Source organism: Lepisosteus oculatus, chromosome 21 (assembly GCF_040954835.1).
Source record: "Lepisosteus oculatus isolate fLepOcu1 chromosome 21, fLepOcu1.hap2, whole genome shotgun sequence".
Classification (NCBI taxonomy): domain Eukaryota; kingdom Metazoa; phylum Chordata; class Actinopteri; order Semionotiformes; family Lepisosteidae; genus Lepisosteus; species Lepisosteus oculatus.
Genome location: NC_090716.1, coordinates 13,699,259 through 13,727,112, shown reverse-complemented (window position 1 = coordinate 13,727,112; position 27,854 = coordinate 13,699,259). Strand labels below are relative to the sequence as shown.

Here is a 27,854-nt window from a genome sequence, read left to right as displayed (position 1 = left end):
GATTTAAAGTGCATTGAGTAAATGAAGTCTAATTTAGCCAAAGGCACCCTCCTGCAGTTACTTCCAGTGTGTGGATATTTTATTTGAATATATTCAATATATAGATATTTTAATTGAAAGTGAGTTGCAATATCTCTGCTCCCTCAAAAGACAAGCACACTCCAATGTAGCAGGGCAGGAAGCAGAGATTCGAGGGCGTCGGTCCTATGGCAAACTGGGGAAGACAATGCTGGATCATGAATAGGCTAATGTTTCTTTAAAGGAATTTTTGGACTATGGTCCTTTTCAACATATTTTAAACAGCAATAAAACAAATTAACATGGACTAAACCTGTAAAAAGGTGATCAATTACAAGGAAAGAACACTGGTGTTTAATTTTGTTTTCAATTTTCAGTTTCTTTCTTCATCCCTCACTGATGATGGGAAAAGCACACTTTGAACAATGTTATATAGCACTTTGCATTTTAAGTATCCTGTTAAAGATAAGGATGTATTATGAGTCAAATTCAGAAATGTAAAATGCAGTGTTCTAATTTATATCTGAGAATATGCGAATATTCCTTTACAGTGTTCATGTACAGTATGTAGCTGCGCTAATGCTGTATGTCATTAATTTCCTTAACATGACCATTGCATGATGAATTCACTTCTGCTTTGCTAATCTAATGATCTATATTAAAATATACAACTAATGTGTGCATGATCTGTGACATGCATTGAGAATAAAATATTTAAAGATGTCATTTCCATCATCAATGACATTGAAGCAACATGATGTGGCCAAATATGTCAAATAAGTAGAGAGTACCTTGTCCTGTAATTAACGAGATTTAATTTAAGTTTTCTCTTGTGAGAAAACAATTTAAAGTGTTTCTACAGCGACTGATGTTCAGAAATATCAAATTCTGCCCCTCCAAGAGCTGGACTGGAGTGTAAACATCTTGTAGCCTGTTCCTCTTGCTAAGCAGGGCTGGACCTGGTCAGTACTGGTTTGGGAGGTCTTTACAGAAAACTGGGTTGCTGCTTGCTGGTAGACCAGTAGGTGGCGCTCCACTCTCTGGCCCATTATTTCCGCACCAATTCCCTAGTATGGTGACCAGGGACACCATGTGATGCAGAAGGTGCCGTCCTTTAAATAAGATGCTAAACTGAGTTCCTGATTACTTGGTTAAAGATAGGTTGGGACTGTTTGTATGAGATACTGTACTAACTGCGTGGAGTCTGTATGTTCTCTCTGTGTTCACATGGTTTTCCTCTGGGTGCTCCAGTTTCCTCCCACAATCTAAATACATACTGTCAGGTTAAGTGGCTTCTGGGAAAACTGGCCCTGGTGTGAGTGTGTGTATGTTGGTGTCTGTGTGGCCCTGCTATGGACCGGTGTCCTGTACAGGGTGTATCCTGCCTTGTGCCCATTGCTTGCTGCGGAAGGCTCCGGCTCCCCTGCGACCGTGTATTGGATGAAGCTGTTAGAAAATGGATGGCTGGAGAATTGCAAGAGTGAACCCTGGCGTCCTTACTAAATTCCACTCTGGGCTTGCACAATATGGCCTCCTTAAAGTTCCTACTTAATCTAGTTGGTGAAGCAATTGTTCCCTGCCTGATCTAATTTGCAGTGGGGCTGCTGGCTCACAATGACTGCCACAGTTCACCCAGCTGGATGCTGCCTTTTTGTGGTGGGTATAGAGGGTGTTTTCCTATATGTAGGACATGCTGTGACTTTTTGGGATGACAACTGTCCTTAAAAAGCCATTTATTTAAGTGTTTATGTTATTCAGAATTAAATCTGTTAAAAAATGTTATTGTTTAGACATGCTTAGAAAAGTACATCTTCTAGACAGACTTCTCAAAGACGTCTGTTGAAAAAGCACAGTCAGTAGACATCAGTTTTCTGATGCCCTGTGAAGCACCTCAGGTGCACAAAGACACATCAGGTGTGCAAAGTTCACTGAAACATTTCAATCCTCAGTGATAACCCAGATACATCTCTTCTGAAGACTCTGTGTTGTTAGAACAGTATGCTAGATGGGACTTGACATCTTAGGAAAAAAACACATAAACCACATAAAAAGCAATTATCAAATTAAGTATAATTTTATTTATATTATATAAAGTATTTCCTCCATAGTTATGCCATATCCCAAACGTGCTGCCCCACAGGAATTTGTCTTCTAATCAGCCCTCATTAACTCCCTGTGAAATGCATGGGGCTGGGTCATAATAATAACCTGTCTTAAAGCATGTTCAGCTCCAAGTGTCTGGCAGCTGCAGACAGCTGCAGCATGTCCTAGTGGCGTCTTTCTTTCACTGAGATGTGCAGGCAAAATGTAGATGTCTGATGTTCCTCTAAACCAATTCAGTCTGCAGTGGTCTTCCTCAGGTTGCTTTCCTTTGTCTGTGTTCCGGTACCTGTCCTTTTAAACTGCTTTAAAAAGGGGGGGGGGGGACTTTTTTCTGTTTCAGTGCAAACTCTTCTTTTTTTCCTCTTCACAAATCCAATTCAGGGAAGCCCCCTCTACTGTATAAGAATAGCGAATGCCTACTCCACCATCCTCTACCAAACCTGCAATTTTTAAGTCTGGCGTGCTTTCTGACAAAGAAAAGTTAGTCTTTAGACTCCCGTTTTTCTTTCTTTGAGGCCCGGAATGAAAAAGTAATCCCCTCTTCTCGAAAACTTGAATGCTTGGAGCCTAACACTTCTGACTGACACTTCACTTCTTTGCTGAATAGGCTTTAAACTTGAGACGACCTAACAGGGTACTAGATGCAGTTCTGAGGGGGATAATCATTTGCATGATCTATTGTACTGGAGAAGTTTGGATGCTTTGCAAAGGCCTTTTGCCACTTACTTCCACCCTGGCTGGCTGTTGTAGATTGTGAATAGTCCCAGCTCTGGGCAACACAAAGGAGCTTTTGTGCCGTGACCGCAGCATATTCATCATGTAATGCCTGTAAGACAAATCTGATTGGACGTTTCAAGCACTTTGATGTTCATCCAGAGTGTGAGTTGCCGGCGATTGCTAACTTGAGTCTCTATTGCCTATTCTTAGCATTGAGATGGGGCTCCTCATTATGTGAAAGAGCAAATTCATAATAAATTCTCCTGACGTACAAAAACAGGACTAGATGATTGACACTACTTTACACCGGGCCAAACAAAAGCGTGATTTGTGCAGAATACCGAATGAATAGGCTGAGCGTGGACTTAATTCACACAATTTTAATCTCTCTCTCCCTCTCTCTCTTTTTTTGCTTGCACCTTCTTTTCTTTTAGATCTTTCTTCCAAGCGTTCTCAATTTACAGTGTAATTCTACTCCAACGGAACTGCTAATTGTGCGCTGTTAAACTGTAGGCTGGTATTTTTCTCTGATACTGAGCTTATATCTGCCTCCTGATTGTAACAATTGTTCGGAATCTGCATGTGTTCTCAGTGCCCCAGCCACAGAGGTGATACTCCAGGCTTGTGGCAGAACGCACATTGTTTTTCAACACGTTTACTCGCCCTTCAGGTGAGATCAGAGACGAGGCTGCATGAGACTTTTTGCAGGAAGCTGAGTATCTTGTGCTGTTTTGTATTAATAAGAAAATCATCAGCCATAAACGTTTTTTTGAAAAAGATTAGGGTTATAAAGATCTTTTCTAATACTTTAGAAACTGTGTTTCATGACATGGAATCATAATCTTCAAGTCCTGTTTTTACTATGAGATCAAAGTGAGTTTTGGACTGGATTGTGTTCAGAAGGTCACTGTTAGATGCCCATAGGGAATTTATTTTCAGATCATTACAGAGATGTCATGGAAATGTTTCTCAATGAGTTTCTGACACACGGCATGCTGTTCAATTGCTTTTTATTATGCTTATTTTCTCATTAAAAATGGTCAAAACCCATTCTCTACAAAGCATGGTCAAAAAATTAATTTAATACGTGCATGTAAAATCCAGAAATGGACCAGATATAAGTTTCCTTGTGAACATAGGCTTGTATAATGATTGGATTCCCAGTGTAATAAGTGCTGTGGACCGCTCTCATGAATAGGTTCTCTCTTGAGACAATGAAACATATGTAAAGTTTGTAGATGACACAGCTGGGGGGATAAATGAGGATGAATGTTTCAATGGGGAAAGTGTGATGTGTCCCCTATAGATAGACAGTACCGACAGGGATTTGTAACATTTGCTTACAATGTTTTATAGATATGCAGTAAAATAAAGTGCAGCAAAGGATATATGTTCAGTAAATGACTAAATGAACAAGCGTCAGTAGCTGTGAGGCTATACAGTATTACTGTATTGTAGAGTAAGTAGAGTAGGAGAGAAGGATGTTCAAAACTGTTTAAAACCTGAATGTTAAAACTGAGGACTTATAAGGGCAAGATAGGTTAAAGAAAATGTCAGCAAAAACTAAAGAGAAGTAACTAAAATATGTTAATCACATAAGTATTTAGACCCGTGAACTCAATATTCGGTAGAAGCACCTTTGTCAGCAATTAGAGCCACATGTTTTTTTTTGGCCACTGTAGGTCTCTCCCAACCTTGATGCAATGTTTTTCTTCTTGGCAGATGTGCTCACAGTAGCAGTTTAAGTCTTTCCACAGATGCCCAGTCAACTCAGGACTTTGACTGGGCCACTCAAGGACATTCGCTTTGTTATTCGTAAGCCATCCCAGTGTAGCTCTGGCATCTTACTTTGGGACGATGTCCTGGTGAAAGGTGAACTTTCATCTCAGGTATACTGTAGGTCTTAGGCAGGTTTTTGTCTAAACCTTTGCTTATTTTCCTCAATGCACTTTCCTCTCGACAATTCCAGCTGATGAGAAGCATCCTGTCAATATAATGCTTGAATTTAGAAATAGTGTTGATTGAGAAAATGCATTTGCTGAGTTTGCACCAGAGGTAGCATTTTGCATTTAGACCAAAAACTTCCAACTATGACCCTCAGAAGCTTTTGCCACATGTTTTCTATGTCACTTACTATTTGCTATTTAGGTCAGCTTTATGGACAGTTTCTCCTATGTCAGCCATTGAACTCTGTACTTCTTTCAAAGTTACGTTTGGCTGCTCAGTTTGATGGGATGCTGTGATTTAGGGAGTGCCTAGGTAGTACGATGGACCTTCCATGTCTTGATGATTGATTACTGTGTTCGCTGGGCTATCCATAGGCCTCAGTATTTCTGTACCCTTCTTCTGATCTTTGCTTTTCAATGACTTGCTGTGAATGATCCTTAGTTTTTGTGGTTAAGTCTTTGCTTGAAATTCAATACCTGAGCATGGAACCTCACAGAGACAGGTTTTATTGTTTAAATCATGAGAACCACTATCATTGCACACAGACAGTGACCAGTCAAATAATCCTGTGCCTGTTTCAGCTAATTTTGTTAGCTTAAATTAGTTACATTAGTTGGTCTGCCATGGCAAGTGTTTGATTACTTATGCAATCACAACCTTGTCATTTTTTCTTTCATATCTACTTACGTATTTATATCTATTTATTTTTTTAATTTTGTTTCTGTATGTGGAGTAGGTGGGGTACACAACAAATACAAATTGCTCCTTCAAAATGCAATGACTGCAAGCTTTAAAGCAAAAAAAATGTTATAAGTGTGCAAGTGTCTGAATACTTTATGCAAAGCACTGTATAAGCACATCTTGAAAAGAATGTTACTGAAGGGCTGTGTCTCTTGTGGAAGTCATTGATATTCAGCTCATTGTTAAGGTATTTGGTGTCCTATTAAGGCCTAATAATACAATAAGCTACAGTATGATGTTTGTCTGAACAACCAAGTCTTGACAACTTGGAATTCCCAGTGTTATTGTGTGAATGGGCACATCCCTTACTCAAGTTGTAAAGCTCTTTGAGCTGATAAACTGTGTGATTAAACCAAAGGTGATGTTTGATTTGTGAAACATTGAAAAACAGTTACCACTGTAGTGTGTTTAAAGGGAAAACAGCATTTGGTTATGATTCAGAGGTTCTATAAAAAGTAACAATAAAATAAGGAAATAAAGGTGAATATATTTATTATGGACTTCAGCCCGGATGTAAGCCACAAACAGTTGAGGGTATCAAAAAAAGAATTGATATGTTCATATCTTGAAGATACAGTATTTGGAACAACCAAAATGAAGGAACCAGAGTAGTGTCTCCAGTGTGGCCTTCAGAACATCCTTTTAAAAAGACCTGACTGAACATATTTAGCTGATTTTTATGACATTTGTACGGGTCTCCTTACAGTACTAATTCCCTGTAATATTAAATACACTTTCACAGAAAATAGCGTAAGCATCATTGGAAGCTTACCACTATATTTACACGAATATATTGTTATAAAAATGCAGCATATTTATCCTGAAAAGTGATTAAACGTTTTTGACATCATTTTGATCCATTTTGAACCATTTGGGACTGGCAGTTACACACTTGAGTGACCTTGACAGTTGCATGATCATTAAACAACAGTAATTATGTATGGAAAACTGAAGGATATCTCCAATGCAACATATTAAATGCGAAAGGTATGTGAATATGTAGATTGAGTACACAACGGATTTAAACAGAACCAAAGCAGCAGTAATAATACATTTTTTCAGTCATGATAGACATGAAGTTCAGATCTGACCCTCTTCTGAAATGCTCGTTCCCTTTCATTGCTTTGTCAGATTTTCTCCCCATTGTGATTGCACCGAAGTTAAACAGAAGAAAGTTATGCGATAGCCACCTGCCCAAATACTATTACCCCTGACCTAACCTCCCTTCAGACTAACTGTAAATGTTTTCCCAAAGGATACAGCAGCCATCTGATAAGAACAGGTTATTCCTCCGTGTCTCTGGACTTGCTCCAGCTTGCGTGCTCGAAGTTATCCCTCGTCCACACGTCAACATTCTCGTTCCTCCTTCCCCTGGCCGGGATACGTTCCCTCACTCCTGCTGGCTGGGAAGCCGAGTGTCACTGATCTTTGTAATCGATCACACTCTGCTTGTTAATGAGCAGGTAGGAACAAGGACCTCCTGCTCAGCCTCTCCCTCCAGTCCTGCAGGGAGTGAATGGAAATGAAATCAGGCCCGACCTGAGAAAGCAAGCGCCATGTTACCTTTGGCAAGCTGTGGCTTGTCTCAGAACAACCCCTGTTTGTCCCGGAGCAGTTCTAGTATGGTGCATAGAGAGCTTCTCTTTCATGGTTTTGAAATTTGGATAAATAAAAAAAAATGCCTTTTCCTTATATAGCTCCGTTCATCTCGAAAGCCCCTGAAGTGCTTTATGTGTGGCAGAGGACCTACTTCATCCAACACGGAAGTGCAGTGCAGTGCCCAGCTGGGAGGAGTGTGGGAGCAATTCTGCACAAGCAGCCCAGTGCCCAGCAGGTCAGTGGAGAAGAAAGACATTCCTGCACATTACCAGCTGAGTTAAATGGAAAGTTTAGGGAGGCCAGATTGTGCAAACCCAGAGTGGAGTGTACTCTGAACACTGGGGTTAGCGCCTCTTTTAAATTCACTTTTAGCATGCTCAAAATATTTTAAAAGAACTGTTAGATTGTCACTTGTATGTTCTCCTGCTCCTGTTGGTATGATCAAGTAAATTAGAAAACACAAATTACATGACTAGTATCACTTGCTCAATTGTAAGAGAAACTTTATAGCATAGATGAATGAACTTCATTGATCTGTTTTTTTAAATAAGGGTGGTCATATAAAGCACAGGTTCAACCCTTGAATTCACTTACCTCTAACTGTGCTGCAGGCATTTTAGCAGTGCAGTCTGTGAGCAATGGCAAAGAGATCAACAGCACACGTGTTTCTCGTGTCTCTGTGTACCATGACAAGGACCAAAGTGGTGAGACAAGCTGACCAGTGGTGATTTCACACCAATGTGTGTTTCTCTGGTGCACGTTTACGGTGGCTAGTAGTGACGCGCCTGACTCACTGACTCACACCCGCGGGTGGGTGCGGGCTCGTGTTAAAAATAATAGATTTGAGCTCGACTCGGGCGGGTGTGGATCAAAACAAGCCGACCCACGCATCACTAGTGGCTAGCATCAAATTGTGAGACAGAAAGTATGACAGTGTGGCGCAAAAACGAAAAGCACATCGAGCAGCGTGAGGTGGATCTACTTAAAAAGATCCCCAAACTGGTTATTTTCAGGTCTGCTGGATCGTCATCCAGTCAGCCGGAGCCGGACCCGACCCCGAGTTCACGGCTGCCTAAGCAGTACGTATCAAGACTGAATCACCTGGCCCTGGTGTCCATAGAGAGGTTAGAAAACCTTCTAAAGGTAAGAACATGCTTTTTTGTGCATTGCTGTTTGGTTTGTTCCCTGTAACGTTCGTATCTAATCGTAGATGCCGTGTATTGACCGATTTGAGTCTCTGGGCTGCAATGGACTGGCGTGAGTGGGGAGTCCTGTGATTGTTGGTGCTGCTCTTGAAATAATGCGCTCGCCCAGGGTGGTCGCTGGTCTCTGCTGTGCTCATCTTGTTGTTGTTGTTGCATATGGTCGGTCTCAAAGCAAGCGTGCACGTGATTTCTGTTGTCAGCTCGCAAATTGACTGAATCTGATTTATTGGTTGCATTGCTGTACTTACATTACAGGCTATAGTAGTGTGTGTGTATATATTTGGGCTCCCTGTGTACGTGTGTGTTCCCTGCGTGTGCCGCGTCATATTCCGTTTGAATCGGCGGTGGCACCTCTTACTCAGAACGCGTCACTGAATTATTGCAGTATTTTCTCTCGCTTTTTTTCTGGTAATGGGATGGGTAGGCGGGGCCTATGATCACCTTAATCCGCCACTGGCAACTGGCCACATAAACTTGAAAATCAGAGCAAGAAAGAGCTGAAACAATGAGCCAGGGGGGTCATACCTATCTAACTAAAAAAGAATTTAGAAATGGTGAAAAGACCATTTTCAAACAAGTTAGATGAATCTATGAACACTGTTAATCAAATTCTGTCATCCGGATCGAGGGACGTGCAAAGTATGCTGCCTTTTTATTTTAATTAGTTGATTATTAGCAAGAGAGATGTGGTCTGTGCCATAACGGTACTACAAAGATACTGCTAAACTAGCTTTTCTCCTTTGTTTAGTTGTTGAACTCCTACAAAAGATGTTAACTAGGTAGTGTAATGTTCTCCATTCTCAGGGGCTTTTTGCTTTCTTGTGGAACAATAAAACAGTATTTTTTCAGCAGCCTTTTCACACTCTGGGTAGTGGCAAGAGGGAAGCACTGCTGGGCGTCTTCATCAGGCCCTGCACCACGTGCTGATCGTGGGGTCATGGGTGGTGTGGTAAGGGGCGGACATGAAAATATGCCACAGGGGTTGTCTGTTGGGAGTGCATCTGTGAATACATAACCTAGTGCTGTTGGATCTCACTGTCCTTAATGCTAAATATGAACAAATCCGGACATTTTTATTCACTGTATTTACAACCTTTAAGACACATTCCAAGAATGTTCTGTCCTATGCCATAACATAGGCGGTGGCCCCACCCTTGTATGTGCTACAGGTGAAAAGGCATTGTTAGATATTTTAGATTATTATCATCATTAGTAAACAGTGATGTTATCAGTGAATATAAAATATATTTTTTGCGGCGGTTCTTATGTATTCTTCAGTTATTGCTTTGGCGCAGGAGGACATTTAATGTATTAGCATGACTGGCACAGAATAGCTGCAAATCCACAGGATGGATAGAGGCTCATATCTAAGATCTAGAGCGGTTTTCCTACCGTCTTAGAACTATTAGCAAAGTGCTTTTCTTAATTTAATTTCCCTTTTTTTCCAGATTATCACGGGAATTGCATTGAATGGTAAAATTAACATTTGTCCTGAGCATCTGGGGAAACCATGATAAATATTAAGGTTTTGTTTGTTTCTGACCTTTTAAGTGGTAAATATTTTATTTGGCTTTGCAACAGTTTAAAAATCAAAATCAATGTTTTTTTCTCAGTCCTGCAGATGAGTAAAGATATGAGTGCGTTTAAGTCCCCTTGCCATTTTGAAAGCAGTTGCTTCAGTGTTTTTATTTAGTAGAATTAAAACACAAACCACATTTTCTCATTGTTTTTGATGCATTGCCCGATCACTTCTGTGTTCTTGCTGAAGATAGAGGGGATTACTTTGTTCCTTTGTCTCAGTTCTCTTTTCTATTTCTTTTCATTTCGTTAGTTTGTGACCCTGCCTGCTAATTATTTTGATCTGGCCAAAGACTGGGCCACTTTTAATGATCCTGACTGACCCCAGAGCAGAATTGGACACACAATGGTTAACACACCCCCTGAAAGAAAGAATCTGAGCTTGGCATTTACCAGTCACAGCTTTGCCTCTGGGGCTGTGTGACAAGGAAGTTGCTGTCAGGTTGGGTGAAATTTCTTTGGACTTCGGTCAGAATATGGCATTGTTCTGCCTTGATGGAGTAGGCCTTTAAGGCTGACAGACCTTTCCAGTGCCTTAATCTCTATTTACCCCCCGTCACCTCCATTCCTGAAAGTGCTGTGAAAAACAGCCTTTAGATGACTGAATTTGTATTCACTACGCATTGTTTAGAGTGATTGTTCATCCTCTGCTATGCCAGCTTAAAAAGTCAAAATCTGAATATTGCTGGAAAAACTGAAATCTGCTTGATTTGCTCAAGAAAGAAAATCTGTGGTCTTTGTTTTCTGGTATCAGAATCAACATGTATATAAAGCAGTTCAGGAATTCATCCCGTGCTTTTTATTTGTAGTTGTGGTAGTGAACGATTTGCATGGAATGGAAAAGTTGCTAAATGTTCTAAGTGGCATTATCCTGTATGCATAATTGTTTCATTAGTTTTTTTTTCTTTTCTTGACAAAATCGCTAGACGTTTGTGGAAAGAAAGTTTCATCAGTAAAGCTCACAAGCAGAATCTTGTACACCTGAGCTGAGCTATAGACATGCAGAGATCATGTTTTGAAGTGCAAGTGCAGTGTTTATACAGTAAGTCCAAGACATATAAAGTAATAACCCCTTGAGTCCAGGAAAGGTGTCTTCTTATAGCTTAATAACGTGTATCCCTTTAGACACTGCTCTGATTTTGGCACTTCAGCACCTTTTCAATAACCTTGATAATTATCATTTAATATAGTTGTTTGTTTGTTTGTTTGTTTGTTTGTTTGTTTCAATTATTGCCTAATCTATGGAATATAGAATCACTCTACATTTGAGATTAAAGTCATTTCTATTACTAGTTTTATAGAATGTTTAAAAAGTAACTGGGTTTAATTTTATTAAGCTGCCTACTTTTAGTGTTTTCAAATGAGTTTCAAATGAGCCATACAGTTGAGTGTTATTACTGCATTCCCTGTAAACCAGAACACCTCAGTACTCCTGAGTCCATTTAACTCATTTGTATTGACAAATTTGCTTGATAATTCTGCTTTGAAACTGTCTTAAGCACTCAGAGCTGTGTTTAGAGGCTTCACTCAACTTGGTTCTTTGCTGCTGTAGAAGGCTATTTGTTCTTACTTTTGTTGTTTGCAAAGGGATAGTTCACATTTGCTGAAAGGCACATATTCATATTCAATACAAACACAGTAAACCTGCCAGTGTGAGCCCTTTAATAGTTGAAAAATAAGTAAATATTTTTTCTTATTAAAAGAGTCATGTTAAAAGAGGGATGTTGGGGGTTTTTTCAGCCTATGTCTGTTGGCAGGCTGTCCGGTTTACTCTGTTGGTTTGTGCATGTAAAGAGCCTTCTTAAATTGCGCTGCGTTTGCCTTTTGTGCACACAATGGCTGTGGGACTGGCTCTCTGCCAAGCTTCCTCTGCAAACTTTATCAACTCCCCTCGATCCACCCCCCCTCCAAAGAAAAAAGAAAAGAAATTAGGACAAGCATCAATTTAAAAGCAGGTGTCCAGAACTTTTTGAGCACGATAATAAAAAAGAACCTTTAACCCTTGCAATTCTTCAGCCTGGCTGTCTGGCCACTAACCAGGACTTTCATCAGTTTTATTCAGTAAAGCAGAGATTGAAAGATGTCAGTGTGGCTACACGAGCTTTGAAAACTACTACATAAAGATAAAGCATCATTCAGGGAATAACTGCTGGTTTCAGTTTTATATCTCCAGGGCACAGTAAATTCATTGAAGGGGTAGCACATAAGCTGCCTTTACTTGCAGTTTTATTGCATTCTTGCAAGTTGAATATTCTTATGCAATGTGTTTTTTCTTTGCCATTGTTGTTGTCTGTTCTTCTGTTTATGTGTAAGCGTCCCAACAACTATGGCTACTCCTTAGACACACAATAAGCTCAGTACCACATATAGTATAAGGAGAAACCAAGATTGATAAAACCATCTTCCAGGTCAAGAGACCATACAGACAAAAACTGAATATTGAAAATGGTTTTAAATCGAAAAATGGCATTTCTTGAAAGATTGCACCTAATGGCACACTACAATTCCAGCAGTAGGGAAAATGGAAATCCAGGGCGATGCAGTACTGCATACGAAACAAACATGCAATAAAACAATTTCTCTCTTCAGAAAACACGAGGAAGGTTACACAAAAGATGAGGTTGTGCAGCTGAACAAGCTCATTTTCTTGCTTGAAGGTAATTGATCTGAGAGATGTTAGGTATCATCCTTGACAATAAGGTTTGGCAGCTTGCTCCAGACTCCCATAATCCTTTAGTTCCTTGTCTTCTCTTTTTTTAATTGCGTCTCCCTTAGGTTTCTGCTTTTGTTTCTTAATTTTAGGTCTGAAAGTAAAGGAAATGGACAGTCTTGTTGCCAAAGGCTGTTGTCATGTACCAATGAAAAGTTTAAGAAAGGAATTTGCAACTTTTTTCTCTGCTTTTTACAGTCATTTACTCTGTTTCCTTTTTTATTTTATTTTAATTTTTTTTCTGCTGCACTGGATAATAATTCCTAAATACATATAGACCTGTATATAGGTGTATTAGCACAGTGTATACAAATCCCATACAGTGGTGAGTAAAATTAATATTACAGTATAGTATAGAATATATTACTATATAATAGAATAGAATAGCAAAGCACTGCTATACCGTTGCTAAATTACAAAAATTCTGCAACCTCTGGAATATATGCATGATTCTTATTTCCTAGTGGTGCTAGAGGACTTCAGGATCACTTCATGTTAAATGCTCCAGTTATTTGATGCTTCAACTCTCCCATTATTTCTCTAGACAGGGAATACCATGTGTTAATATTAGAACAGCATCAAGTACCAATCCAATGAATGCATCCAGAAGGAGGTATGTTCAATGCACACAAAAAACATTCTGGCCTCATAATGTCATGGAGGTTTATGATGTGAATAACCAAACCTATATCAGTTCCTATACAGTATTTCATTGCTCCAGATCTTTTGCACCATTTATTTTATTCAAAGACAATGGTTCATCTGACAGAATGACAAATTGCTTCATTCACACATTTAAGCATAACCAGTTACTTTTATGGTTTATAGTCACTAGAAAAATAAGTGTTTTCCTTTTACTGATTATGAATAAAAAACAAGTTTCATTGGCACAACGCAACAGCTCAGTGGCTCTGTACCATTGTTGAATTTTCAGAGTCTGGACTGCTGTCCATTGAAGCTCCTCTCTGCCTTGTGCTCTGGTTTTGAAGCCTCTTTAAAGGCTTAGACCTCAAAAGTAAACAACTTTTAAAAAAAGCATTCCACAACGCTTTCAGCATTCAAAAACAACAAGCCAGGAGTGGATTTTTCAATTGAATGGCTTCTTTATTTGTTTAGAAAATACAAGGCTTTAAAGGACAGACATCGCAATCATCGTCATTTATTAGTCATCATCAGCATCAAATGTTTTATGGTGCGTTCTGTCAGCTGGGCTCCATGATTCCTTGTTTTCTCCCATGTGAGTCTCCTTCAGCTCTGATTTCTGACTCAGGTTGTCCTAATCAGGTTGATAGCTTGCTTACTCTAGCACAAAGGTATGTAGAATATTACTTTACTATTTAAACTATTTTCTTGAATTTACAAATTTCTATCATGTTTAACCAAACAAAAATTCTCTTGAATAATAATAATAATCAATAATGTTCCTCCAGTATGAGGAAATATCCTCCACTGATAGATTGATCCAATTAATTACATTTAATCCGTTAATTGTTTGTTAATTGCAGCAACCAGTACATAAACAATTTAGAAAGCAGGTATTTGAAATTAATCCTCACTCGTTATTTTAATTAAGAAGCATTAGAGGTTCGGTGGAACAAAGTCAGCAGATACAAAAGAGTGCCGACAGACATTGAAAACAGCTGACGTTGAAGATATAATTAAAAGTGTTTTATAACTCCCCTTCTATAGTTGCGAGACAAACGTTTTTTCCCTTATCATTTGCACACCACTGTTCAAACTCAGTTTTATGGTGGGTTGGAAGCTATTTGCCCTGTGTATTACATCCATCATGCATGCAGAAGGCTTTAAAGCACAAGTCAATGGAGTGTGCACTTATCTCTGGCCTGTCAACACTTCTGTGTGATTAGGCTGTTGCCCTGTGTGGGCTTCTAGCCTGGAATACCTATCTGTGACTGGCTATCTCTCAGCAAACTGGCTCTCTGCTCTGTCCTGGGGGACGTGTGTGTTCCTTTGAGGCCTCCATTCTTCTAAGACCTATCAGGATGTGTTGTAGATTTGCAAAACCAGCCTCAAAGGAGAACCTCCATGTAGGTGGCGAACTAATTTGATTTGCCTGCTACTGCACTCAGAAGGCCTTATTCTTGATTGTTTCGGGGGCATGTGGGAATTCAGTGTGCAAGTGAAGAGATTATCCATGAGATCTATCGGGTTACAGACTCTACTATACATGTATCTCCGTTTTCACTGTTCCGCAGCAGGAGAACCACGGAGCAGGGAGGAGTACTTCCTGGGTTGCTTCTTATCTACAGGAGGCAGTTGTAAGCTTTTAATGTAATGCTTCCCTTCTAAGTCTGCCTTGGCTACCCTTGTAAGATCAACGTAATTGTAAGATCACAGCTAATGTTCCTCATACTGACAAATTGCCTAATTCATTGTACTGGGTCGCATATAAGTACCTCTTTAGTTTTTAGTTTTTAAAATCTCTTATTTTACCAGATAGGTCAATCAAAAAAAAAATGAAACACCATTAATACGGTGGGATAAGATCAGATCACTTTATTGGCCATACACAATTTCTTGTATTAGTAATTTGTCTTTTTGCATACTCCAACTTGCTCTCCATGAGACACACAGACAGGGAGAGAAGCTTGGGGCCAGAGCGCAGGGTCAGACATTGTACAGCGCCCCCGGAGCAGCTGGGGTTAAGGGCCTTGCTCAGGGGCCCATTGGAGTAGGATTCCTCTGCGGCTTTATGGGAGCAATTGGAGTGAAATAACCTGTGTCCTAACACTAAAGTTCAGAAATGTTCTGAGTTTACTTTCTTTTTTCAACTGACATAGTTTTGAGGTTATTTTAATCAACACCATGTTCTGTCCATCCATTTTCTTACCTCTTTGTCCAATATGGGGACACAGTGAAGCCACATCCTATCCCAGCAAGCAACAGGCACAAGGCAGGGTACACCCTTAATGGGACGCCAGTCCACTGCAGGGCACACACAGATAGAGACATAGACACACACTCGCACTCAGGGCCATTTTTCCCAGAAGTTAAATTAACCTACGGGTATGTCTTTGGACTGTGGGAGGAAAGGAGGACTTAGAGGAAACCCATGTGAACACAGGAAGAACATACAAACTCCACAGAGAGCACACCAGGTCCTGAATTGATCCCAGGCTCTCACTGATGCGAGGCAGGAATGCTGACCACTGTGATAACGCACCACCCTACCCTAACTTCCAAAATGTTTTAATATTTATTTGGATCTAATTATGAAATTTGAATATTTTGATTGTGAAATAGTGTGTTGTTGTGATTTTTAAATTGTTGATTTGTAAATCATGGAAATTGAGCTTTTTTTTCTTTTCCTAGTCAGGCAACAAAAGAAGCCTTTCTGTTGAGCAGAAGGTTAACGCTCAGGTGGTGTCAGGTGAAATAAGCTGTCTTTGTGGTGATGGCTTTCTGCACTTAGTGAAATTGATGTGTGTTGGGGAGGCTAGGCTGAACAACTATTTGCTCACAACAGAGTGGAGTCAGCATTAACCCCTGGGCCACTAATATTTTCACTCAAATGTTAATGTGGTTTGAAGGATTTCAACATTGATGATGTTCAAGGTGTTTTTTTTAACTGGCAGACGCAGGGCTAGAAAAACTGCTTCAGTTTCCATTTTTATTTGAATATTCTTTCATACAGTACATGACAAATTGTGTTGGTGGACCAGTAGGTGGTGCTGTTCCTCTGGACTGGAATTTCCAAGCCAATTCCCCAGTTTAGGACACTCTGCTGTCGTTGAAGATCTTGCTGGCCTCCCCAAAGTTCCCCACTAATTTGACTGTGCTCTTATATTTTGTGCTTTGGAATGCCATAAAGCTCCAAAGAATTGTACAAACTCAATAAAACAAGATAAACATTCTCTTGTTTACTGGTTTTTATATCCTCATCATACTTAGTGCAACATGTCTACTAAATCCTGTTAAGTCATGTTGGTATTTTTCTGAAACTGTGTTAATTCACAGAAATGAAATTGATATGGTGTCCACAGGGTATCACAGTCTCTTCTCTTTTTAAGGCATAAAATATTTCTTTTTTGTGCATGTTCCTGCATTTGGCTTTCTTTTTTGTTTTTTTATGCCAAAGTGAGCATTTTTCTTGCATGTTTTTACATTCAGAATTGTTTGGATACCAGTGCTTCCTATAGTCTCAGACAATATCAACAGTTTTGGATTTGGATAGGAAGTTTGGGATTAGATTGGATTAGGAAAGCACATCCAGGAAGAAGCATCTGTATATATGGTTATTAAGACTGGAAAATCAAAAATGACAGTTTCCCAGTGAAGCGCGAACAGAAATGAATGTTAAATGGAATTCACCTTCCTCCTCCAGTCAGGATCTTGGGCTGATTGCTTGCTGTACTTGTTCCGATGATGTGATTTGAACTTTTGAGCCCTGTGCATAAATTAAAAATAAACAGACATTCTCTTTAATAACTTTAGCCTGGTCATAAAATCTGTTAACAGCTGCAGCTGTTTACTGACCAGAGGGGTATGTTGAAATGTAAAGCTTGTAACCAGAATATTTTCTGCTTTGTGTTATAAATATGATTGATAAGAGTCAACGTGAATAAATAAGAGCAGAAAGAAACACATTCATCTACAATTGCACATCCTGGGCTGCAGTGCAGTGGCTGAAGACAGCAGGTCTTTTTGTAGTGCTAGTGCAAACATTAAGCACGGTTGTAAAAATGTTGCTCTATAAAGTTAAGTGTTGCAGGCTACAAAGGGCAGACAATGCCAGCCTTTGTAATGCCACACTCCGCCAGGGGTGTGTGTCCAAGTGACTGCAGTAAAAGAGCCCTTGCTTTGTATCTTTTATTAATTGCTATCATAGAGACGCCACTCAGTACAGTTCTTGGCATTCGCCGACTAGATGTGGTGAATTTGTGTTAAGCGAAGGCAATCCTTCTTCCTGCATCTCCAGGTTTAACCATTAACAAACTTGTCAGGGTGCCTCTCCCTCCCCAGCTAGGATAATAATCTGTGTGTTTAGTCCAGTGCTTTAGTCAGAAATTCCTACAAGAGACACAAGCCTATTTATCAGAGAGAAATGATTAGATATTGGTGAAAGGATTTGAGTCAACAGTGCAGCAGGTGTGGAACGTTTTAACTGCTGCAAATGGCTCTTCTCCCATGATTTTATAGGTAATAAATGAACTGCAAAGGCAAAATCTTTTGCTTGGGATTTATTCTTTGTTAAGAACAGAGTGCGGCATATGTGCAGTCCTCGGGGAAAATGTGAAAGCTGAAGTAGGGAAGCAATTTGGCTCTTGTAATGTTTAGCAAGCAGACTGAGAGGAGGTGAGACTGAAGCACGATCATGGGTGCAGATTCATCTGCAGCAATGATTTGTTTGTTCTGCTGCTACCAGTTGGCTGAAATGTAAGGGGAGCCGTGGTTAGGGTTCTGAACTTGTAACTGCAAGATTTTGGGTTGTGGGTTCAAATCCAAAGTCCAGTGCTGCTGTTGTATCCTTCAGCGAGTTACTTCACCCCAACTGCTCCTGTGCAATACCCAACTGTATGAATGAGCGCAAATGTAAGTAGCTTTGGATAGATAGCTGTGGATGTAAAAACAATAACAGAGTCACAGCAAGCCAAGTACCACAAAAACAGCAACAGGTACTGAGCAGAGGTACAGGCGGAGCTGTGGCACTGTGGCTAAGGATCTACGCCTGTGGCTGGAAGGTTGCCGGTTCAAATCCCGCAGCCAGCAGAAGAATCCTACTCCATTGGGCCTCTGAGCAAGGCCCTTAACCCCAGCTGCTCCACAATAGCTGACCCTGCGCTCTGTCCCCCAGCTTTTCTCCCTGTCTGGGTGTCTCATGGAGAGCAAGCTGGGGTCTGTGAAAAGACAAATTCCTAATGCAAGAAATTGTATAGGGCAAATAAAGTGATGTTATGTTATGGAACAAGTAATAGGTTTATTCCATGCTGAAAAAAAGAAGAAAGAGAACACAACGTTTCGGCCGTGGAGCCTTCTTCAGGTGTGAGAGAGACAGGGCAGTATGTCTCTCTCACACCTGAGAGTATATAATAAATAACGCAGCCCACTGATGTGCTCTCCTGGTCCTGGAGGGCATCTCTGTCTGGTTCCCAATACATACTATTGAAATAATTGTTCTCTTGCTTAGTGTACATTACCACAGTCTCTAGGTCTTTACCCTGAAACGTGGCAGACTGTGGCCCTCCTGGATCTGAATGCAGTTTTCTTCACTCTTTATTCAAAAGAGGATGTAGGGTTTATCTGGATCTATACTGTGTTGATGCAGTTAAATTAATTTCAAGTTATGCAAAATTAAGAACATGCAGTTTGATAATGCCAAAATCGCATTCTTGTTTTCATGTTAGAGAAACATAATCTCTTGGAAATCTATCGTCCAATACATTCCCCTCACATACTGTAGCATGTCAGTGATGTTTTACTAGATATTCCACATTAATTCCATATTAAGCAGACAAAGTATCCTAAATCCTTTGAGGAAACTGATTGGAATCTTATATAAACTGAATGGAGTTTTTTTTTTTCATTGGGAAAGCATGAGTGGAGATCATGTTTGTGAGATCATATCAGTGCAAACAAGGGATTTCTCAACAATCTTTAATCAATGTTTTCTGCATTGAATGGCATTATGTTTTGAAGACATAACAGTACAATGTGTTGTGTTACTGTAAACAGAAGGAATAACGACACTCCGGAAGGAGATGTGTCCCAGGATGTTCACTGAGTATTTAGACATGGTGAGAGACAGAGCCAGCCTTCTGAACCACAGGATGAGGAGGCTACAGGGGTATCTGTACTGGTGGAAGAGACATTTGCTTATGGTATACGGTATATAGCTTTTGAGAAATGACTTTGGGAATAATTATGATTTGGGAATGATATGATTAAAGCTTTGGTGAAGAGTGGCTTAGTTGTCACTATCCCTCTCAAGCTTCAGTTAAGAACTCCATTTATAATGAGTACCAGAAAATAAACTTGCATTTACCCAAGCCATTTTGATGAATCCACACTAAGCTGTACATAGTTGTGAAGACAATGGATTACGTTTTCTTGGTTCCAAAATATGAAATATTAGACTTTTTATGTTTCTGTGGTGGGCCACATGGTAGCACAGTGATTGGCAGTGATTGGCATTGCTGGATTCAATTAATGGGGTGCTATCTGTGTGGAGGTTGTATGTTCTCCCCATGCACATATGGGTATCCCCCAGGTGCTCCAGTTTCCTACCCCTGTAGGTTGATTGGTTTCTGGGAAAACTGGCCCCTGTGTGAGTGTTTGCGCGTCTATGTTTGTGTACCTGTACCTCAGTGGCCGTTGCCAAGCCTGCTCCTGGAGTACAGCCCTATAAAAGGTCACCATTAAGTCACTAGTTTCGAAAGGCTTGAAAAGAGTTTCTTGTGATCAGCTGCAGCTAAATGTGTTAAATGATGTAATTTACTGATTGTTATAAACAAAAAACCTCCTGCCTTCAAGAGCTGAGAAGTGTTCTGAAGCTTAGAAATCAATGATTTAGGGAGGTCTATAAAATTTCCTGGACTGGGGCTCTCCAGGGCCAGGGTTAGACTGATGCTTTCTGGGATGAATGATTGTTTAATAAGCCTGGAAAAGGCATCACTGGTAAATAAGTCTATAACAGTTTAAATTTTAATAATACTACTTTATAAAATAGAATGACCTTAATTTGCAACATGTCTGCGGCTGTATAGGAGTCTCTCACATCTGTGGATGTGCCAAATGTATCTTTCAAGAGCTTCACCTTTCACCTCCCTTGTAGCAAAAAAATATATTTTTCAATAAGCAAGCTTGCGAGGCTTTGTGAGTGCAAGGCCTCTTTTATCCCTGGAACCACGCTGTGACTCCTGAACCGAGGAGCTGTTTTTCTGTGGTTGTGCTCAAGCGACTCGTTGAAAGACACACGATAGGGTGACTTCTCTAGCTGGAACACAAACGAGCACGCATGCTAACGGGACGTTTCAATGGTGAAAAGGAGTGGGGCTCCAGTCAAAAGCCGTGTGTCGACTTTAAACCGTAGAACAACAGTCATTGAAAACACCTGGGGGGGTCATGTTGTTCTAGTCTGCCAATCTTTTACATCTTAACTGGAGGGGAAAAAAGGGAAAGAGACTAAGAAACCAGTCTAACCTGCTGCATTGCCAGTCTCAGCCCATCCCTTCCTAATCTTCTTACTCCTGTGTGCACCCTAATGCAGAACAGGCCACTAGACGGTAACTAATCTGATTAAGACTGAGGAATTCCTGCTTCTTCTTCTTCAGGTCCCACTCAAGATGCCATTTTCATGGCTGAAAGGGAGAATAGAATCTGTACAGGTTGGCCTTTGTGTATCGCAGCAAAGCAGAAAAAAAGTCACAGGTTTCTAATCAGGACGGTGCAATTAGATAATTTTTTTTTAATGATTAAAACTTGAGCGAATTGTTTGGTGTTCATCTGTGGCGGTGGACTGATGGGCGGAAGGCTGGCTGTAAATCAAAGAATTAGTCATCTGAGGGAGCTGGAACAGGCCACGATTATTAATTGCTTATTTTGAGGTTAGTACAACTACCTTAAGGTTGAGTGAGTGGTGATGATGTGCCAGTTTGTGTTGCGTTTAGGACTATATTTTGAAAAACTGTTAGTCGAGGAAGGGGATTGAGCATCTAACAGACTTAGTACCAATATGCCCTTCATCACCACGTTTTTGATATGCGAGACAAGTTTGAAATCACCAATACTGGTTGATAAAGAATCTGCAAATAGCTGTTTGAAAAGAGATTTGAATTTATGCAATAGCAGCACAAGATGCAATCATGCCTGCCTTTAGCAGTGGAGATTTCCTGGTTGCTATCGCCACGATTGAAGAAGATCTGTCTGTGAGGGAAGAGGTTGTCAATTGACAGGGTGATCAGGTTCACGCCTCAGCACTGCCAGAATTATGCTGAATTAGAATTATGATCATTTAGGTCATACAGTACCTCATTCGACTTTAGTATTGCTTTCATTTTGAAATTGTGTTATGATACATTCTGAAAACCTATTGATGTTGGATCATTACATTTTGCCCTATATTTTTTAATATTTACTTTAATGTTTGATATGTGTGTTTAAAATACTTAATTTAGACCATTAATACTTTATTAAAATTTGCAATTGAAAAAGTGGTTTCACAGTGAACAGCTAATACTACATTATATACTTATAACTGTTGGAAATTTTGATTGCAAAGACCACATACCTTTTAAGTCCACATATTGCAAGACAAGCCCCTACAATATGTTGACTTAGGACAAAACCCATTTTTCTGTCCACATTACCTTTAAAACATTAGTGGAGCAATTCCTTAAAAGGCTCTTGTGAAAAACCCCTAAACATCTGAGAATAAAAATAAAGTTGGTGTGAAATTGAACTAACAGCAGATATTTTTCTACTTCCAACCCTTTATTTCAGCTGTGGTTTCACTAAAAGGGATAACTCCAGTCTGTTCCCTTCCATAAGTAAATAAAACGGATCTATGTACCGTGAATTGGCCTCTGTGATAGGAAACGCCGGGCAAACACAAATATGATAAAGCAAAGCGGAACTTATTGCTCACAAGTTTTGTGAGCTTTGTATCATTACAGTTTATTCAGCACTAAACCAACAAGATATGATTTACCCTCACTACTGACTTGAGGCGATAGAGGGATATACTAATGATTGTTTGCCTCAGGGCACACGTCCTAAACCGCTGTAGTCTGAGGAGATTTTCAGTTAGATAAAGGAATGGAATTCAGTCATGAATTGGTGAGGAAGGGTGTGTGTGTGTGTGGCAGGGGGGCATACAGTGTTTGCCAGCATCAGTCCAACAACCTGACAGGTGTGTTGCTGAAGTACAGGAGGCATATTCACGGTATGTACGTCTTGAAGATGAAAGCTAGGCTCCTGAACTCTCCCTCCCAGCACACCGGTCAATAACTTTATTTCTTTATTGGCATGTGGCATCTTTGCTTTTATGTGCACAGGTGGGCTGCTGTGGGTTGCCTCTTTTTCAATACAAAGGTTTCCTTTAACAAATGGCTGTGCAATGACTTTCTCCATTTTCATCTTCATTGCTGATTGGGGTTGCTCTTTATACTTCAATAGAAACTAAGCGATGGCCATTAAGGTCGAGTTCCTTAAAAAAATCAAGATTACCTGCACGGGAGCCACAAATACTAGGTGTATTTTGCAGTTCGGATTTTTCTGGTTCTCATGGCTCATTTTATTCCAGTTCACCCTGTAAAATAATAAAAAAGCCATGATTACCGAAACTCTTTGTTCAGATTATCTTGCTCTGTGAAAGCCCATTTCCCTGTGGAGATTGTTTTTTGCATTGATCATATAGAAGTACACAGTGCTGGTTGGAGCAGCTGGTTTGGTTAGAAAGTGATGGGAATGATGTGTGTTGACTATATTATTTGTGTTTGCAGTCTGCAGGTCTTGTGAGTCTGGGTGGGGACTGACATACAGTAAACGGACATCACGGTTGGTAGCAATCCCTTGCTCTACTGAAAGAGAGCTGGAGAGGTTCTGTTTCACCCGTGTAATAAAAATGGTGTGCGACAAAATTGTTTTAGCCTTTTTTATTAGTCTGAGTGCCCATGGGCACTGTTCCTTAAAAACAAATCAATAAAATATTTATTTAAAAGAAAGGATAACAGTATTATCCTTAATGACCCCTGCGACCCTGAATCGGATGAAAAGGTCAGAAGATGGGTGGATTATAATAATGACATCACTTTATTAACCCTTTAAAGTTTCTTGCATTAGGAATGATCTTTTCGCATACCCCAGCTTGCAGGAGTCTGGAATGTGCTACCCAGCCATTTTGTTAAAACTGATACCCTGACACAGCCAATCAAGCTATATGGATAAAACAGCCTTCTGTCCTTTAAACCCTTTCTTATGTGCTTATGGGGTCTGATACCAAATGAGGAAACTTACCAAGACCTTAGTACTGATCTCTATGATTTTAGAAAGTAATTGTGATAGAGATAAGCAGTGCATTCAGAATTAAGTCAACTAATTTATTCTTATTTACTTGGTGATACAACCCTGTAAAATACCTAATGCTTTAGGTAGGCATAGCGTCTTTATTATAATTAATTGAATTATTTGGATGGAAATTCAGTCTCGATTGCATGAGAGTCCATTTGTACCAGTAAAGGTTTAGATAAAAGCTACAAGTTGGTCAAAGTTAATCATTGTCTTTGAGGTACAGTATATAATACACTACATATTCTTTTTCATCATGTATATCACTTATTTGTTAATGGGTGCATTGTTGTGGTAAATGTATTGTGTAATGTGTTATGACTTTTACCAGCCTGCAAATCAAATTTTCCAAATAGGACAATAAGAAGTATAATACTTGACAGACCATGTTAGTTAACATTTATAAATGAGAATCTTGCTAAGTAAAATATTCAACTGTTTTACATAACCAAAAAGCCTTTGACATATATATTTTCTGCAAGTGCAATATGTTGTTGGTTGACTATAAATTATAAAAGAGAAAAGGTAAGTGAAAATACTTGAAAAGTAGCTATACACAACTAAGTCTCAGGAATTAGTTGTGTGTGGAATTAATTTGTTTGACACATTTCTACCTTTCAGGCTGGATAAATCTTGTATTTGCCCAAGCAGTTGTTTGAAGCAGGAATCAGTTATAAACGCCCTTCTGGTTGATGTGTAACATTCAATAATCCTAGTAATGTCATTTCAGTAAAGCAAGGAAGACTAATTGCACTCAGTGTTTGATTAATGCAGCTCACATTCAAAAGAGTAACGCTGTTGCCACAGGCTGGATTAAACTCAGTATTTTTTTAATCACTAAGAAGAATGTTCTTGCTCCTGAACATAAGTGACTGCAGGCAGTTTATTTTCACTTGTCATCACAAGTACGGTGTACCTGTGACCCGCAGAGTGCCTTGTTGCAAAGGAATGCAGTTAGGGAACATTTCTTTAAACCAACAGTCTACATAAGCATGGGTATAACTAGAAAAATGCTTCCGTTAACCCATGTCTATCGTCGTTTAGTTAACTCCTGTACTAATTTAACTCCTCAACAAAAAAGGATTTAAAGGAATATGCGTCAGCAGTGTTGTTCGTTGACTTGTTCCAGGGACCCACCACTCTATGTGTAAAGAAGAGCTTCTTATTCCTGGTGCTGATTGCACTTAAAGAGGAACCTAAGGAAAACAATTGCACAGAGAAACCACAACTAATGGTGTATTTACTGAAAAAGGTACAGAAGGAATTGAAGCCAGGAGCCACATTTACTATAATGAAAGTAGCCTGAAATGAAACAACGATCATCCTGAAATGCAGTACTGTACTTTAACCATTATAAAGCAGGCACTATCAACATCTTTTCCTTAGTGGAATTTTTAAAATTCAAAAGCCCCCTGTGATTATTCCTCAACAATTTTGTATTATTTTTATACACACTGAATTGAAAAACAAGTTTCAAGCTTTAATCATTACAAAACTCCAATAGTATGTCGCTTTTACATTTTGTTTAGTAAGATTGTTTTTGTGTTGATTTTCATTTCACATGTACCCTTTGGTGCTTGTACATACTGATATCCAGTAATTAAGAAGCATGATTTGATCTATAGAATTAAAAAGGTATGATTTATGTTTCTCAGTGTTTGATTCCATTTGCTGTCCATATTGTTTCTGTTAAAAAAGTGAAAATGTTTGTCAAGGGACATCTGTCAGGGAGGAGTGTTAAAATCCGAGTTAGGAAAAGAGACCTTGAATATGATTCTTATAGGATCAGAAAAATCATGGGACTCTGGTTTTCATTTCCACAAGGTCTGAATTTATCTTTCTCAAAATCCCTGAATAATTGCCATTGGGTTTGGTTTTCAAAACCTTCTTTTTGTTGCTGTGTGCGGGTCAGTGAAGAACTCCAGGAAAAGCTGAAGGAGAGACGGAGCTCGGTCAGAGGGAAAAGGAAGCGGTCCAGGTTTTATCTGCGTGAACAGCTCTGCAGCTCAGCTGTAGGGGATACTGTGCTCCGAAGCGCTCAGGTGTGAACACTGAGCTGGGGGCTGCAGTGTTGTGTCCCATGTCCAGCTGCTACAGGGGAAGTGGCTGATTAATAGCAGTTTTGGAGAGAGAATACTGGACATCCTTTTGCATACTGTACATTCTTTTCATATTCAATGCACTATACATTCTAGGTGGTTATTTACACTATTTTAAATGAAACAACATTAATTCACTTAAATCCAAAAATGAATCTGCTACTGCTGTAGCTCCTGTCAGATTAGCTGTTGTTCAATTTGCATGGTAAAAAATGTATTATTTTAATGACCTTAGAATTCAGGAGACATTTTTCAAATGTGCCAACTTGGTTTGAATAACAACAACTTTCCTACTGTTTTAACTTTTTGCTGTATATCCTTGGGACTGGCGAAGGCATGTTTGAGCAAAGAATCCTGCGAAGGAAAGGCCCAAAGGTGATTGTTGGTGTTCGTCTTCATCACCAGGAAACAAAACAAGCTGTGTCATTCTTTAGCTCCAAATGTGTGTTATCTTCTTGTCTTAAGTACATTGGCTTAAGGAACTGTGTTCATGTACTTTGCCATAATTCCTGGCCAGTTGACATCCCGAATTTGGACTTTCATTTTTATGCCTTTATCTTTAAAAGTTACAGTGCATATATGTGTTTATGTTGAAATACATGGATTAAATGCTGCAAAGAAAAATAATGTGCAAAAGTTAATATAAAGTTAATATAAAGTAATCACCATAGATTAAATTTGATCCAGACCTTCTTTAAATGACATTTTTTTCCATAGAAACTATGGAAATGCAGGTGCTCTAAACCCTCTATCAATGTATGGTTTCTCAGCCAATTCAAACACCCATGTTAATCATTTTACTATGTAAATGGGGATTTAGTTTGTTTACTAGAAGAAAACCTCCAAATTACAAACCAGATTTCAATCAGAAGGCCAAACCAGTTTTGTTTATTTTTACAGAGGTACTGGTCCTTTATTTGAATTTGCTAAACATTTTGTAATCACCATAATTCCTTAAAAAAAACAACAACAAACTATTGAAATGGCAGAATCAGCTGAATGCTGAATATTTTGAAGTCAGTGCGGAAGAGTCGTCCAATAGTTTTGTTTGAAAGGGACCATCTGTTCAGTGTGACAGTAATAAAGTGAGGTTTTTCTGGGACATTAATTCATTAGACCCCAGTGTTAATGATGTGGCAAGATTCTTCAATGGGCAGCATGCATCTTCAAGTAGAAAACACACAGCCTCATCCCTTGTCTGTAGAGGAATGCCTCCAGTTGCAGTGTGTTCGCTCCATAGCAAAAAGCATACGATTAGAGTCCTGGAATTCTTCTTGGGATTGTCTGGGTTTCTTTTATTTTGAACAATCAGAAAAAAAGCCAAGGATAAACTTTTCATGGCAATTAGGGAAAAATAAAACAAGCCTTCAGTACTCATAAACATTTAAAAAAACATTTAAAAAAAAGAATTTTGAGAATGGAGGCGTTCACCAACTTGGTTTTCCACCTGCTTTTTCCTAACTTTCTTAGTTTAATTGGATTCATGAGAACATAATCCCATGCCAAAATGTAAGATCTTCCCAATTGTTTGCTAACCAGAGTTTACCACTTTCAGAATTCGGGAATAACAGCTCTACTTGTGTGTGGCCTCACAGCTCCTCTTCTGGGTTCTGATTTTGATTCAGGCCTGGGGTGCTTTCTGGGTGGAGTGAGCATGTTCTCCCATGATTTAGTGTATTTTTACCAGGTGCATCAGTTTCCTCCTACATCCAAAGATGCTGTTCATGCTCATATCTAAACTGACCACCAGGTGTGTGCAATCAGGTGGGCAGAAGTGGTGTCCAGGCTGTGGTCTTGCATTGCGCACATTGTCCAGCACGAGCCCGGTGGGCTCTGGGACATAGCGACACTGAATTGAGCTAAGCAGTTATTGAAAATGGATCATAAAGTGATTGTCTCCATGTGCACCCACAACCCTGAAAATCTATGTTGTACAGAATGTGCTCAACTTTATTTTGGGAAGTTTTGGAACAGAAGAGCATAAAAATGCTACCAGAGAGACAAGTTTTTGGTGTTATGGAAGATGTCACATAGTAATGAATCAAAAGCTCTTATAATTACTGTGTCTCTTAAAGTGATAATTGCCCCCAAGTAAAGGAAAGACTTTGGGCA

General features: G+C 39.5%; 1 long non-coding RNA gene across 4 annotated transcripts in view; it reads left to right on the top strand.

Moving 5' to 3' along the window:
• The window catches only part of LOC138224422 (uncharacterized), a 118,170-nt gene that overhangs the window by 13,949 nt on the left and 76,367 nt on the right, over positions 1 to 27,854 (top strand). For all 4 annotated transcript variants that reach the window (XR_011182912.1, XR_011182911.1, XR_011182913.1 and 1 more), the window contains exons 2-3: positions 7,224 to 7,360; positions 8,139 to 8,268. This is a non-coding gene — a long non-coding RNA (uncharacterized lncRNA). The remainder of the gene's footprint in view (positions 1 to 7,223; positions 7,361 to 8,138; positions 8,269 to 27,854) is intronic.